Source organism: Lissotriton helveticus, chromosome 1_1, assembly GCF_964261635.1.
Source record: "Lissotriton helveticus chromosome 1_1, aLisHel1.1, whole genome shotgun sequence".
Classification (NCBI taxonomy): domain Eukaryota; kingdom Metazoa; phylum Chordata; class Amphibia; order Caudata; family Salamandridae; genus Lissotriton; species Lissotriton helveticus.
Genome location: NC_136057.1, coordinates 757,907,232 through 757,919,826, shown reverse-complemented (window position 1 = coordinate 757,919,826; position 12,595 = coordinate 757,907,232). Strand labels below are relative to the sequence as shown.

Below are 12,595 nucleotides of genomic sequence, written 5' to 3'. Positions count from 1 at the left end.
ATAACAATGTAAAAGTTTAGTAATAGTACCGGAGTCATGCGGTGTGCAATTTCTCGGTCATATGTGCATCAGTGATCACAACTTACAGCGATGGTTGCGCACGTTTTACAATATTACTTGATATATCTGTTATAACATCAGAAACAATATTCAGCATATTAATAAAAGTAAAAATCGGGGGAAGAGCGATATGAGCAAAATCTCTACCTTATTATAACTCTCGTTCCACCCCTGTCACTGCACGCCCCATTCACTCAGCCCGTTGCAGGGGACTTCAGAATGACATGGGGTCACAATCACAGTGTGGTTACCTTAATTGCACCAGAGGTATCCTTAGTAAATTCGGGTATCACGAGGGTTGGGTACATTGCGTGGGGAAATGTTTAGCTTCTAATCGTGACTGTCTTATAGGAAGAGCTACTCAGTCCTGCCTGCGTGGGGCCCAGTCGAGACGGCAAGCCTCCCGCTGGTCCCCCCTCCCCAAAAAAGCCCTATTCGGCCGTGAGGGCTCTGTGCAAGTCTTGCAACCATTTTGGGATGGAGGGGGGAGGGGCGCAGGCGTGCCTTCCAGCACATAGCTAGCTGCTGACCTTGAGGTAGAATTATGTATTGGAGAAATGTGAGCTGGGGTGATATGTGGCCTGGCATTCCCAGTTATTATTCCTGCAATACTGCACAAGGAGTAGATTTTCAACATAATAGAAATTATAATATAATATAATAGAAGTTTGAAATTCCAAAAAGTAGTCATCTGCACCCATTCTCAGTACTTTAACATGTACAGATATTTTATTTGTGTGTGACTTGCCCTCATAATGTATACAACCAATGACCAGAGGTAAAAAAAAGCTTCTGCTAATGCATACAACGCAAAAAACAATAATACTAACATAAAATGTAGTTGACAAAAAAAAGCTAATGATACGAATATTTAACCCAACAACACGAAAACACGACACTGTTGCTGCAAAATAACACAAAGTCAAAACATCTGTAGAAGAAGCTGCAATTCGAAACAGAAGACAGCCAGACTAGAACTGAACTAAAATCTAAGGTTAAAATCTCATTTCCATCTGCCTTCAATTACCGGCACCTCGGACAGCTGGTAATTGAGGATTTATGTATTCTTCTGCACGTGTTTCTTAAAAAGTACTGTGACTGCCCTTGAAGCTACAGGAAACTTCTTTCAATTAACTCCGCCGTGAACGCGGCACTCTGACAGCTCCTGCAATGGTGAACGCGCTCCCACCATCTGCATTGCATTACACGGGCACTCTGATAGCTCCTAATTAAGATTAATAAGTCTGCCGGGCACGTAACCGCACACTTTATGCCATGAAACTGAAATAAATGACGGCCGAAAAGTAAATATAGCCTATCACGTCAAGGCTACTTAATAGACAGCACATCGAAGACGAATCACTAGGCAGATGCCAGAAAAAACGCGGCGCGCACTAAAGAATGTGCCAGCAGGACCCCTTTCAGAATTCTTTTTTTTTTTTAACACATGAGAGCTCGGAAGCTCCGCCCCCCACTACGTGGTGGCGTAGGCCCGAGCCCTAAAAAGGGCCATACATTGCAAGACTATCATAAATCACAAGACAGAGTATCTAGAAAAAGTTAATTCACTTTTGAAAGTAAGCCATGCTTCATGGTTAAAACACACAATGCAGCGGAGACAGGCCTTACATTAGTCTCCTACAATAATATTTTTTTGGGGGAGTTTGCTACCACTGTTTTGAAGGTTTGGACCACTGAATAAATGGTTTTGTCAATGCCTTTTCCACTTTTTGAGACAAGATATTTGCCTTATCCACAACATAGCATACAGCCCAACATTATAATGGTTATGTCACTAGTCAACAAATATGATATTTCTATGCTGTTTCTAACACAGTCTTGCAACTTTGTAGTGCTGAAAAAATCCTTTGGAATAAGAATCATCATTCTGAAACAATGCATGACTGTCATTAACAGGCAATGTCTGGCCCTGATCTTCCAACTCCTGGCACGGAGGTGCAGAGCTAGCATTAGAAAAAGAAAGCAAACACAGTTTTTAGGAGGCATGTTTAAATTCTGAAGTTGCACCCCTTGGCAGTCAATAAGAGGCCACTGAGTGACGTGTGAGACAAGGGGTGGGACTTCTCACACAATATATCTTCTTGTAAGCGTCAATTTTTGCTTTTTCAGTTTTATTTAGATGTATTTTTTTACAGTTTCATTAGAACAAATGTGGCCCAAGGGCATTAAAGTGTTTTACATGAGCAGCAGATTATATGACACATTTTAAGTCACAGGGATATTAATTGATTTTCAACAATCACATGATGTTGAGCAGAGGCCAGGACTTCAGCCTGGTTCCCCAGTTCCAAGTTTGGATGTTAATCCAGACCTTGTCCCCTTCTCCTTTCTCCTCTTCCCCTTTCCTTTCTCCTCCTTTCTAAACATTCTCTTCACGGGGACCTATGCTTATAATCTAAGTTCCCACTATTGCATATACCCAGAATTTCAGCCACACATCAAACCGAGGCTGGATAGTCCTTAATTGCACATAGCTGAGGAAGTACAGTTGCATTTTTCTTGATGGCATAACTTATTAATGAAAATATGTTATGCTATCTTATGTTAAAAATATTTCTAAAGTGCACGGATGCGCCCCAGAAGGGGGTTTCCCGGTGCTGGTTGCAGGGAAGATGGCAGCAGAAGAGGAAGGCAGGCTAGGCCAAGAAGAACAACCAGGGGCCTCATTTATGAGGCCTTGCGTCAGTTTTGCGCTGCTGATGCGTCACTTTTTGTGACGCATCAGCGGCGTAAAACATGCCCCTTGTTGCGCCATATTTAAAAAGTGACGCATCTAGGTAGATGCATCACTTTTTAAACCCCTGCGCCACATTATACCTGCGTCAGGTATAATGTATGCAAAGGGGGCGTTCACACGCAAAAAGCCTCGTAATAGTGACGCAGTGAAATCTATGAGATTTCACTGCGTCACTGACGCAAGCCCTTTCACATGGGGCTTTCCCCATGAGAAAGGACGCATTGCTGGAGTTGCGTCACTTTTGTGACACACCCCAGCAATGCGTGACTTTTGCGCTTACAGATACGTCAGAAATACTGACGTATCTGTAACTCCTTGCGACATGATGCGTCATATTATAAATATGACGCATCAATCATGTCGCAGGGAGAGCGCAGTGAAAAGTGACGCATCGCTGTTTTCACGCAGCTATGCGTCACTCTTCATAAATAAGGCCCCAGGTCTTTAGTTGCTTCTGAAAACGTAAGTGGTTTCAAGTCTTTCTTAGTGAAGATGGCAAAGAGTTCCATTGGGTTGGGGCAAGGACACAAAAATAACTTTCTGGCTCTTCAGAGACGGGTTTGGAGGCCAGATTCAAGTCTGCTGAGTGTAAATCTCTCATAGGGGAATACAATTGTATCAGAGCAGCAAGACTTGACACTCCTTGTTTATAGAAGATCTTATGGGAGATGCATAGCACTTTAAACTTTGTGCGCTTTTCATCAGGATGCCAGTGACGCTTGGTTAAGAGTTCAGAGTCTGAACATATTTTGGGGAGGGAGAAAAGAAGGCTGGTGGCAGCAGTTTCATCAACCTGTAGTCAGTTCAAGACTGATCTTTTGGAGCCAGGTAGAGACTGTTGCAATAGTCAAGGCAACGAATGACAAGAGATTGAACAATCAGTTGGTGAACTTGTAGAGTAAAGAATCCCAAGATGGATTTATCGGTTCATAAGAATGCAACAGCAGAGACCTGCTAGAGGTGTACCCTCGGTTTCAAAAGATAGTGTGTCAACCATCCAAAAACAAAGGTTTTTAACCCCTGACTTAGGTTTAGGAGGAGGTCCTAGTACATCCGTCCACCAATTGTCTCCCTATAGGTGGGTGTGTCTGACCAACAAAAGGATTGTCTTGCTGCAGTTGAGGCTTTTTAGGAGAGGGTTACCTGCTGGTGTCAAGGAGAAGGCAAAGTGATTGCACTAAATCTCATCCCTTTTTGTATCTCCAAAAGTTAAGAAGTGTTATCATGCACTACTGCCGGGAGGTTGAAGAAGCAGCAAGTGGGTAGCAGAGTAAGTGGCTCTAGAAAGTACAGGAGAGGCAGGGATTTAGGCCCCTGTCACCATCCATGCTCATGCGGGCTTGCCTTCAGCATGCCAGCAGTGCACCTACTGCGCACATCTACTGCACATCCGCGCTCAAATCCTGCTTAAATGGGAACTTCAGGAATGAGAAGGCAGCCACAAAAATGTCCCACCAACGCTCAACAACTAGAGTGGGAGTTGGCAGGAATTGATAGAGTGTGGCACTAATCGCCATCATAAGCCAGGCATCTGAACAGTTAAATGTTTCCAAATGATTTCACATACATTTTTTGAGGTTCCGCAAATTAAATTTAGTACACTTGTGTAAATATTGATTAATTGGCCACATAACTCTAGCCAAGTTAAATACATTCAACTTTCTATGCCTTCAGAAGGACATAAGCAGAAGTGCAAAAATTATCATGTGCTGCTCATTTGAGTAATTATATTTATATATATTGTTTGACCAAAAGGTTCTTGAAAATGCCTGCCAACAGAGCTGGTAAGAAACAAACAAGCATTTGCAATGCAATAGGTCTCGCATTAGGAAAGTTTGAGCCATTGGTATTGTGAATTACATTTTTTTTATTTATGTGTTGGTTGTGAAAATAGCTATAGTAATAGCTAAAGTAATAGCTTTGTCATTTACAATGGCAATAGTTTTAACTTTCACAAATGTGACACCTATAGCATTTGTAATGCAATATGTGTTGTATTTTCACGAAAATCCAAGAACAGAAGTGAAATATTAAAATTTTTTGTGACATTTATAAGACAGACGTTATTGTTGTTCGAGTACTTTACGCTGGTGTTTGGATTCCTGTAAATCCCCAGTGTTGCAGGGTGCGTAAGAATTTTGTGAGTCCGCGCTATATAAAAATGCATAAATACATAAATAAATAAATACCGCCTTCGGGTAAAGTCTGCGCTATATAAAAATGCATAATTAAATAAATAAATACATACCGCAAAACATCCTCGTTACTCTGCCGGCCTGCGACCAGGAAGTCAGGCAGGCCGGCGCGACAACAGGAAACAGGAAGTAGGAGGGCGGGAGCCTACCCCGCCTCCCACGGAAGAGCCGCGATTGGAGCCGTGCACCGGAGCAAGCAGGAGCCTACCCTGCGCCCCGGTGCCGAACGAGGGAAGAAGAGTCCTGCTGCCGGGCCTTGCAGCTGAGGAGAGGAAGCCGGTGAGTGCGTTGCTGAGCTGCTGCTGCGGGCGGGCGGCGGGGGGGGGGGAAGCATGTACGCGTGCGGGGGGGCGGCCTGTGTATGTGTGTGTGTGCGTGCGTGTGTGTGTGTGTATGTGTCTTGGAGTGCGTGTGTGTTACTGTGGGGGAGGGGGTGTGTGTGTGTGAGCGAGTGTCTGTCTGCGATGTGTACGGCGCGGGACGCGACGTGCGCGTTCCCGCACACGAATCCAGAGAGAAAAAGCTTGTGCACCCTCTGGTCCGTCATTCCTCCCACAGTGATCGCTAATGGTCTCCAGCTGGATGCATCCTTACGGATGCATTTCCAGCGAGACCCAAAAAGGAAGAGTTAACATATTATCGCATTTCTCTTTCATTTTGTATAATGAGTTAACCTCCTTTGTTTATATAAACACATTTATCATGTGTTTTGGTGTGTGCTGCAACTATTATGGAAGTTGTTAATTATCATTATGTCTTGCCCTTAGCCCCGCCCCTAGCTCCGCCCAGCCCCGCCCACTCACTACAACTCTAGCTCATTTTAATGAGCACCTGCACTTATTTTTTCCCATTTAAAGCACTGGTTACTCCTGATTTATGAAGCCACTCAGGGCCACACTAAGTGGACCTGCGTGACTTCAATTAGTCGAATTTATAAGTTGTGTCGCGCATGTACCAGTTTGCGCGGTGCAAGCGTGACGCACCTAGGCTCACGAATATGGCCTATAGTGGCCTCATCAGCAATCCAGCATGGGGCAGAGGAGTATGTTCAGAGCCATGCAGGGAACATTTCAACCCCAGCATACTTAATAATGATATTGCCTTGAAATTATGAAAGTCTGAGTCAGGCCAGCAAGGGTTAAACCGCCGCATTGGCACGTCCCCACTATTCCATCACCAAAAGTTTCTCCTCTCCACCTGCAGCACAATGTACAACGTCACTGCTTGCTCCCTGTCCCTCTGCAGCTGGCCCATCACTCTCCTGTTAAGATTGTGCATTTCGCGATTGAAGACACGGTTGATTAAAAGCATACATCAAAACATGTAAGTTTGGATGAAGGTTGCTAGGATTTGAATTTGTAAAATGCAGGCTACATGCAATCCCAGCAGCAGCCACTGAACCTGCTAAGCTATCGTGCTGCTCACAAGAAAGAATGCTTAAGTTTAGGTGACTCCGAGGGCAGGAGGGGGCTTGCCGTGGTTAGGTATTAATAACTCGAAGGAGTGCCGGGGTGAACAAGCGTACAGTATCAAGCAAACAGTATTAAGCGCTTAAAATAAACGCGGGCGCTGTTGGGGCACGTGAAGCCGCTGACAGCTATGAATGGGGAGAGGTGGGAGCGGGGAGTCTGCTTCAAGGAGTGGTGCTGGGGCTGGGGAGGGCCGGATGGGCGCGGATCTCCGAGGCCTCTCCCTGGGAAGGCTCGACAGCAATGTTCAGGAAGCATCCTGTCCCGGGGGCGCTAAGACCCAGCACCGGACACCGGACCAGGGCGCAGGAAGCCGGGCCCGGGAGGGAGCCTGTCAGTCTGAGGCACCGCCGGGGAGGCTGCAGCGGCCAGTGGCGCGCTCTCTGCTGAGACTGGACGCCTGGTGGACGGTGGACAGTGGCCGAGTGTGGACGGAGAACCAGGAGACTTCTTGAGGGGCAGGTGTCTGCGCGTCGAGAGGAGGCAGGTTCCCGTGAGTCCGGAGTCATCAAGAAAAAATCTGGGACCACTTTCCTCCACAGTGCCCAAGCTCACAGTTGAATAAGAGGTCTGGCTTTGATACTTTATTGAATGACCAAGTTGGGGAGGGACAGCATTGTGCCCTCCTCCAGTCTGCCTCCTCAGTAGCTCCTGATATTGTTCTGGCACAGATGCCAGCCATGCCAAGCTGACCCGGGTGCGAGGTGACGAGGACTGTCCGGCCTTCGCCACCCCCTGACCATTGGCTCGCTCTGACAGAAGTCCATGGCCGTGAGAGTTCAGTGTCCATTAATTAGAGTTTGACCTCGGGGGTCGCCCCTGGGCTGTTGTGCTGAGGTTACTCCTCGGCCACTGCTCCTTCCACAGACCCCCTGCGCTGGACCACACCGGGGAGATAGTGACCATTGCTGACCAGTGAACACTGGACTCTTCAAAGCTCGTCCGGATCAGGTGCAAACTCTTCCCGCGCCCACCGAGGCTGTGTGGCCGCCATGGAGCGGATACACGGTAACGTTATGGCGTGTGATACATGTAACTACACAGTCAGGGGGCGGTGTGTCCTAACAGATTGCAGGAAGTGTTCAATACTACGAATGTCTGCACTTACAGTGCCTTGACACCGAACACTCTAGGCGCTGTTGGAGTTCTTAACCTGTGAGTGACAGGAGTCGCTCAGAAGTGTCAGACCAGCACGTTAGGTGCTGCGATGCTCTTACGTCCGTGTGTGTGTCTATGCCACAGCTGAGCTGAGGGGTTGACTGGAGGAGTGGGGATGGCAGTATAGTGAATGATGCGTTTTTCTCTAAGCGCTTTCAATGTGTCTTTCCTGTTGACAGCATGAGTGATTTAGTGATATATAGGCCTGCACACTGAAGGGAAGGCGTTCAAACTCATATTCTGTGGATGTGTCTGTCACGCAGATGGCACGGGTGTTTTATTAATGTGCACGCCTACATTTTATGGAGCTGTGTGCCCTGCAGCGCATCAGCTGTGTGAGTACTTGCACTACAGGGAATATGAGATTGGTAAAAGTGTGAGCATTACAGGACCATAAGGCCATGCAGACGTGTCTTGCAGCTTTGCCATTCCCGTACAAGCGGATAGTTGTGCGGTTTTGATGTTTATGTTGCTATGGGACGCTCTGGATGTGGCTGCTCTCCATGTGACAGAAGGGTTTAGTCATGCACAAAATGCATAATTAAATAAATAAATACATACCGCAAAACATCCTCGTTACTCTGCCGGCCTGCGACCAGGAAGTCAGGCAGGCCGGCGCAACAACCGGAAACAGGAAGTAGGAGGGCGGGAGCCTACCCCGCCTCCCACGGAAGAGCCGGAAGAGCCGCAATTGGTTGCAGCACCGTAGCAGGCAGGAGCCTACCCTGCGCCCCGGTGCCGAAGAATGGAGGAAGAGTCCTGCTGCCGGTGAGTGGGGCTTCGCTTTGTGGCTGGCCTGCGAGGGCGGGAGGGGGGCATGTGTGGGCGCGCGCGCGGCGGCGGCCTGTGTATGTGTGTGAGCGTGCGTGTGTCTTGGAGTCTGTGTGTATGCGTGTGTGACTGTGGGGGAGGAGGAGGAGGGGGTTGCCTGTCTGGGTGCCTGCGTGTCTGTGTAAGTGCGAGTGTGCGCGTGTGTGTGTGTGTGTGTGTGTGTCTGTGTCTGTCTGTGTGCATGCATGCATGCGCGTTAGGCTGGGAGTATGGGAGGGCGGCGCAGGACGGAACGTGCTCGTTCGCGCACACCAATCCAGCCTGGAAAAACTCGTGCACCTTCTCGTCCGTCCTTCCCTCGAGACAGCTAACTGTACGTCTCCAACCCTGGACGCATCCTTTGGATGCTAATTCCAGGGCGAGACCTAAAAAGTGGGCCAATGCACTAGTGTTACCATAGCCTACTTGCTTTTATGCTTGTCACATCCATAACTTCAACACCGTTACATTTAGTATCAGTAATAATTGTCAGCACCTTGAAACAATTAAAGCTATCTTTAGGCTTTTATTTTTGAAGTGACAAAATCTATATTCACGTAACCTCATCAAGAAAATGTACCCTTTTTTTCTGAGTAAAGTTCAGAAGCACTTTTAATTTTTAATGTGTCCAGGGACGTCACTTCCTGCAACTCCTTGTCTAACGTTTGTTGCATGGTCAATGGGTAACTATATATGATAGGAAGAATCATGCTATGGTACACCATACAGGTTAATACACAAAGATTTTACAAATTCAAATTGAGAATATTAGAGTGGAGAATTTGGTAACCTGGTACAATGTCTCACTTGGAGAAATTGTGGAGGGAGTATTTCCATGAAAGTATGATGGGAGGCTACCAGAGATCTTCTCTGTCCAGGGAGGAATGTGTTGGTCTAGATTGAGAGTTGGGGCTATATTGATCTGTGATGTTGTGTGTGTGAGATACCGGTGTCCTTTTGTGGATTGATCAATAGGAATGCAGAATTTGAACATTTTAGAATAAAAGAAGGATTTTCCCTCTCATCAGATTTTGACATTGGGAGTGAATAATGGGTAGCCTTTCTCCAAATGATTTACTTTGATGTTTCCGGGGCAGTGTGCTGTTATAAATGATGGTCCAATGAACTTTGGGGCATGGAGTAATGTATTCTATATGTGAAAACCAGGTCAGTCCCACACAATCTGCTAGCCTTAGACACCAATATGGGCACTGGAACCAATGCTGTCCACCCTGTATCCAATTTGTGTGTGTGTGAGAGTGAGGGAAGCTGTGCTGTTGTTGCTCATTGTTATTACTGGTCTGTGTAGACGAAGGATACCTGAAATGGCAATGCTAGTTGTGCCTGGGCCCTACACTGTGAGTGAGAATTTGGGCTCTATTTTGGCATATTTGGACTGTAAGTTGTATATGATGGCCGAACATAAAAGTGCAATGTCTGCCCTACTGGCATACAATTATTTCTGCCTTCTTCATTTTTTCTACATAACTAAACATAGTATTTGCTTTAAAATATATATTTGTGTTTTCTTAGTGTGCACTTGTTGTGTGTGTGTTTTATTTTTATTTGGAAATGTCACCATACTTGGAGGTTTTGTGAATTCATCTATGATGTCAACAGGGTCATAGATCATGCAATGTCATTTCCCCTGATGTCATCATTGGGTCAAAGGGCACATGATGTCATTTCCTCTAATCCTGGTATTTTGTTGAATTGATATTTATGAGTCATTGCAGTACAGATAGAGCTATCATGCACATCATAAATGGCCCCTTCTTGACCTCAGAGGAAAATGATCCTAAGCCTCCTGCTAGTCTTTGACCTTTCAGCTTCTTTTGACACCACTGACTAACCATGCTAATTCACATCCTGAAGTATTAATTAAGTAGGTTTTACGGGCAACATCATTCAATGGTTCTCCTTCAGCCTTTCCAACCAACATCAGTTTGTTCTCCAGTGGATCTCTGGTCCTAGAAGATCCATGTCCCCTGCAGATTTCCCATGGTTCCATACAGTCCCCAAGTAATGTTCATACTCCACATGGAATGCATTGGGGCTCTAGTCACCAATCATAATATAATAATTCACAAATATGCGGCTGATAAGTTATACTTACATCTCTCCTCTGCTCCATACATCCAAATCTGGCACACCCTTTTAATGAACATTGCACTAACCAGCTACCGCTCAAATCACTGGTAACTGTATCCTTGACTTTGACTGTTAATAGTAGACTTCTACCTTTTGGGTTACATTCACACTATACAAATACTGCTTCCCTACCTACATACAGGGGTGGCTCTAGGCTCATGGCGGCCCTGGACAGGGAGCGTAGGTAGGAGGCCCTGGAAGAGGGGGTCCGGGCGGGGCGGAGCGCGGAGGCCAGTGAAGAGGGGGAGGGGGGGGCAGGGTGTTTGGAAGTGGAATAGAGCCGGAGGCCGACAAATCCCTGCCAGGGGCCGCCACACAAATATGTATCCATCCTCAGAGGATTCTTATATTAAGGATATATATTGGCGTGGTGGCCCCTGGGGTTTGGTGGCCCTGTGCAGGTGCACAGCTTGCACATGCCTAAGGCCGCCCCTGCTACATAAATCAAAACAGTGCCTCAGAGTCTAAGCCAAATAACTACAGAGACGAGATAAGATGTTGGGTGCATCCATGTACTCCAACCTTTGCATGGTTAGGTAATAGGAGGGCAAATCGCGGAGACTGTCATAGTTCTGTGTGTTGCATGCCTTTGTATATATGCATTTAAATGTGCTGCCTACAGGAAAGAGATCACATTACAACAGGAGTTTGGTAAAAAGGAAGGCAACTAATAGTTTGTGGTGTGCCCTATATAAGTAAATGGCATTGCTAGTATCACCATTTCCCAACCGAGTATTACTCATTTTATTGACTTTATTTAAAGGCTTGTCAAAGACTCTAGCAGGCACATTAACCTGCCGAACCATGTATCGAACTAAAATTAGCCTCACTCTTTATGACGCACATGGACAACATACAAAGCATGTCTTATGCCTTTGAATTCTGAGCCAAGACTATGCATTTTAATGAAGTTTCAGTTGATTTTCTATGTTGTGAAAAATCATCTATATCTACACTAGCACTATTTCAGGGATCATTTTCCAAATTAAGTATCTGGTATTTACAGGCACACTGAGCATATAATATTTGTGTTGGATGTAGAGGGGGGAGCACAGTCATGCCAGTGGAACCACACATACCTCAGCACCTCTTCGGTTCTCTTCCTTTGTGCTGTTCTGCCTCCTCATCTCTCACTTAACTCCCTGCAAATCAGCAGATGACCTTTCACTCCCAGTCTCAGGTGCGCAGCAGATCAAGAAGTACCAGGCACCCAACCCAGCTCTTTGGAACTCCCATCCAGTGGGACTCACAGTGATCTTGTTGATGATTAACTGCTAAATCTGCATTAAGTTTCAGCACCTTCTGATAGGTCCCCTGGACAGGCATGGGGTAACAATGTAATCCCTTTTACCTTGCACAAATGTGTAGGCAATTGGGGAATAAAAGGAGCTACTTATAAAAGACTGTGGATCTCTGAACTGTTGTAGTGATTGGTTAGTTCTTGTGTGACCACTGTCCTATTGGTACTGAAATCAACATCTATGACCACCAGTCTCTCAGTGGTTTGCCCAATGTCAGAATGGACCACTCAGCCATGATTGTTAACCAGAGCCGGTGTAGTTTATTAATTGCTGAGAAAGTATGATCTCCACCTCAAAATACGGCTTTGCTCCTTTCCATTGAATTCTTTGCAACTTTTATGACTGAATACTCAGTGTCATGAATGCTTTTATAGATCGAATTTCGGTAGAAGAAGTGGAATACATTGGTTTGAACAGTTATTTTTTATTGCTTCAAGATGAACAGTTTTAGTTTCTGGAAAAGCCTTGTAGTACGAAAAATGCTCAGACACAAATTTAGGATGGCAATAGAAGTTTACCGTCAAACAGTGGGCTGTGGATGTAATTTCTGACGTGCTCGAGATGAATTTGTGAGGGTCCCAGTAGTAAAATGAGTCTATAAGATAAGATGAATAGATTGGTTTTCAGGTTACTCCGGAATGAGGGCAGGTTAGGATTATGCCTGCGCTCCTCTGAAAGAAAGTTCTAGTAACT

General features: G+C 45.8%; 1 protein-coding gene across 1 annotated transcript in view; it reads left to right on the top strand.

Moving 5' to 3' along the window:
- The window catches only part of PDZRN4 (PDZ domain containing ring finger 4), a 575,813-nt gene that overhangs the window by 157,849 nt on the left and 405,369 nt on the right, over positions 1–12,595 (top strand). The gene's annotated exons all lie outside the window — the stretch shown is intronic.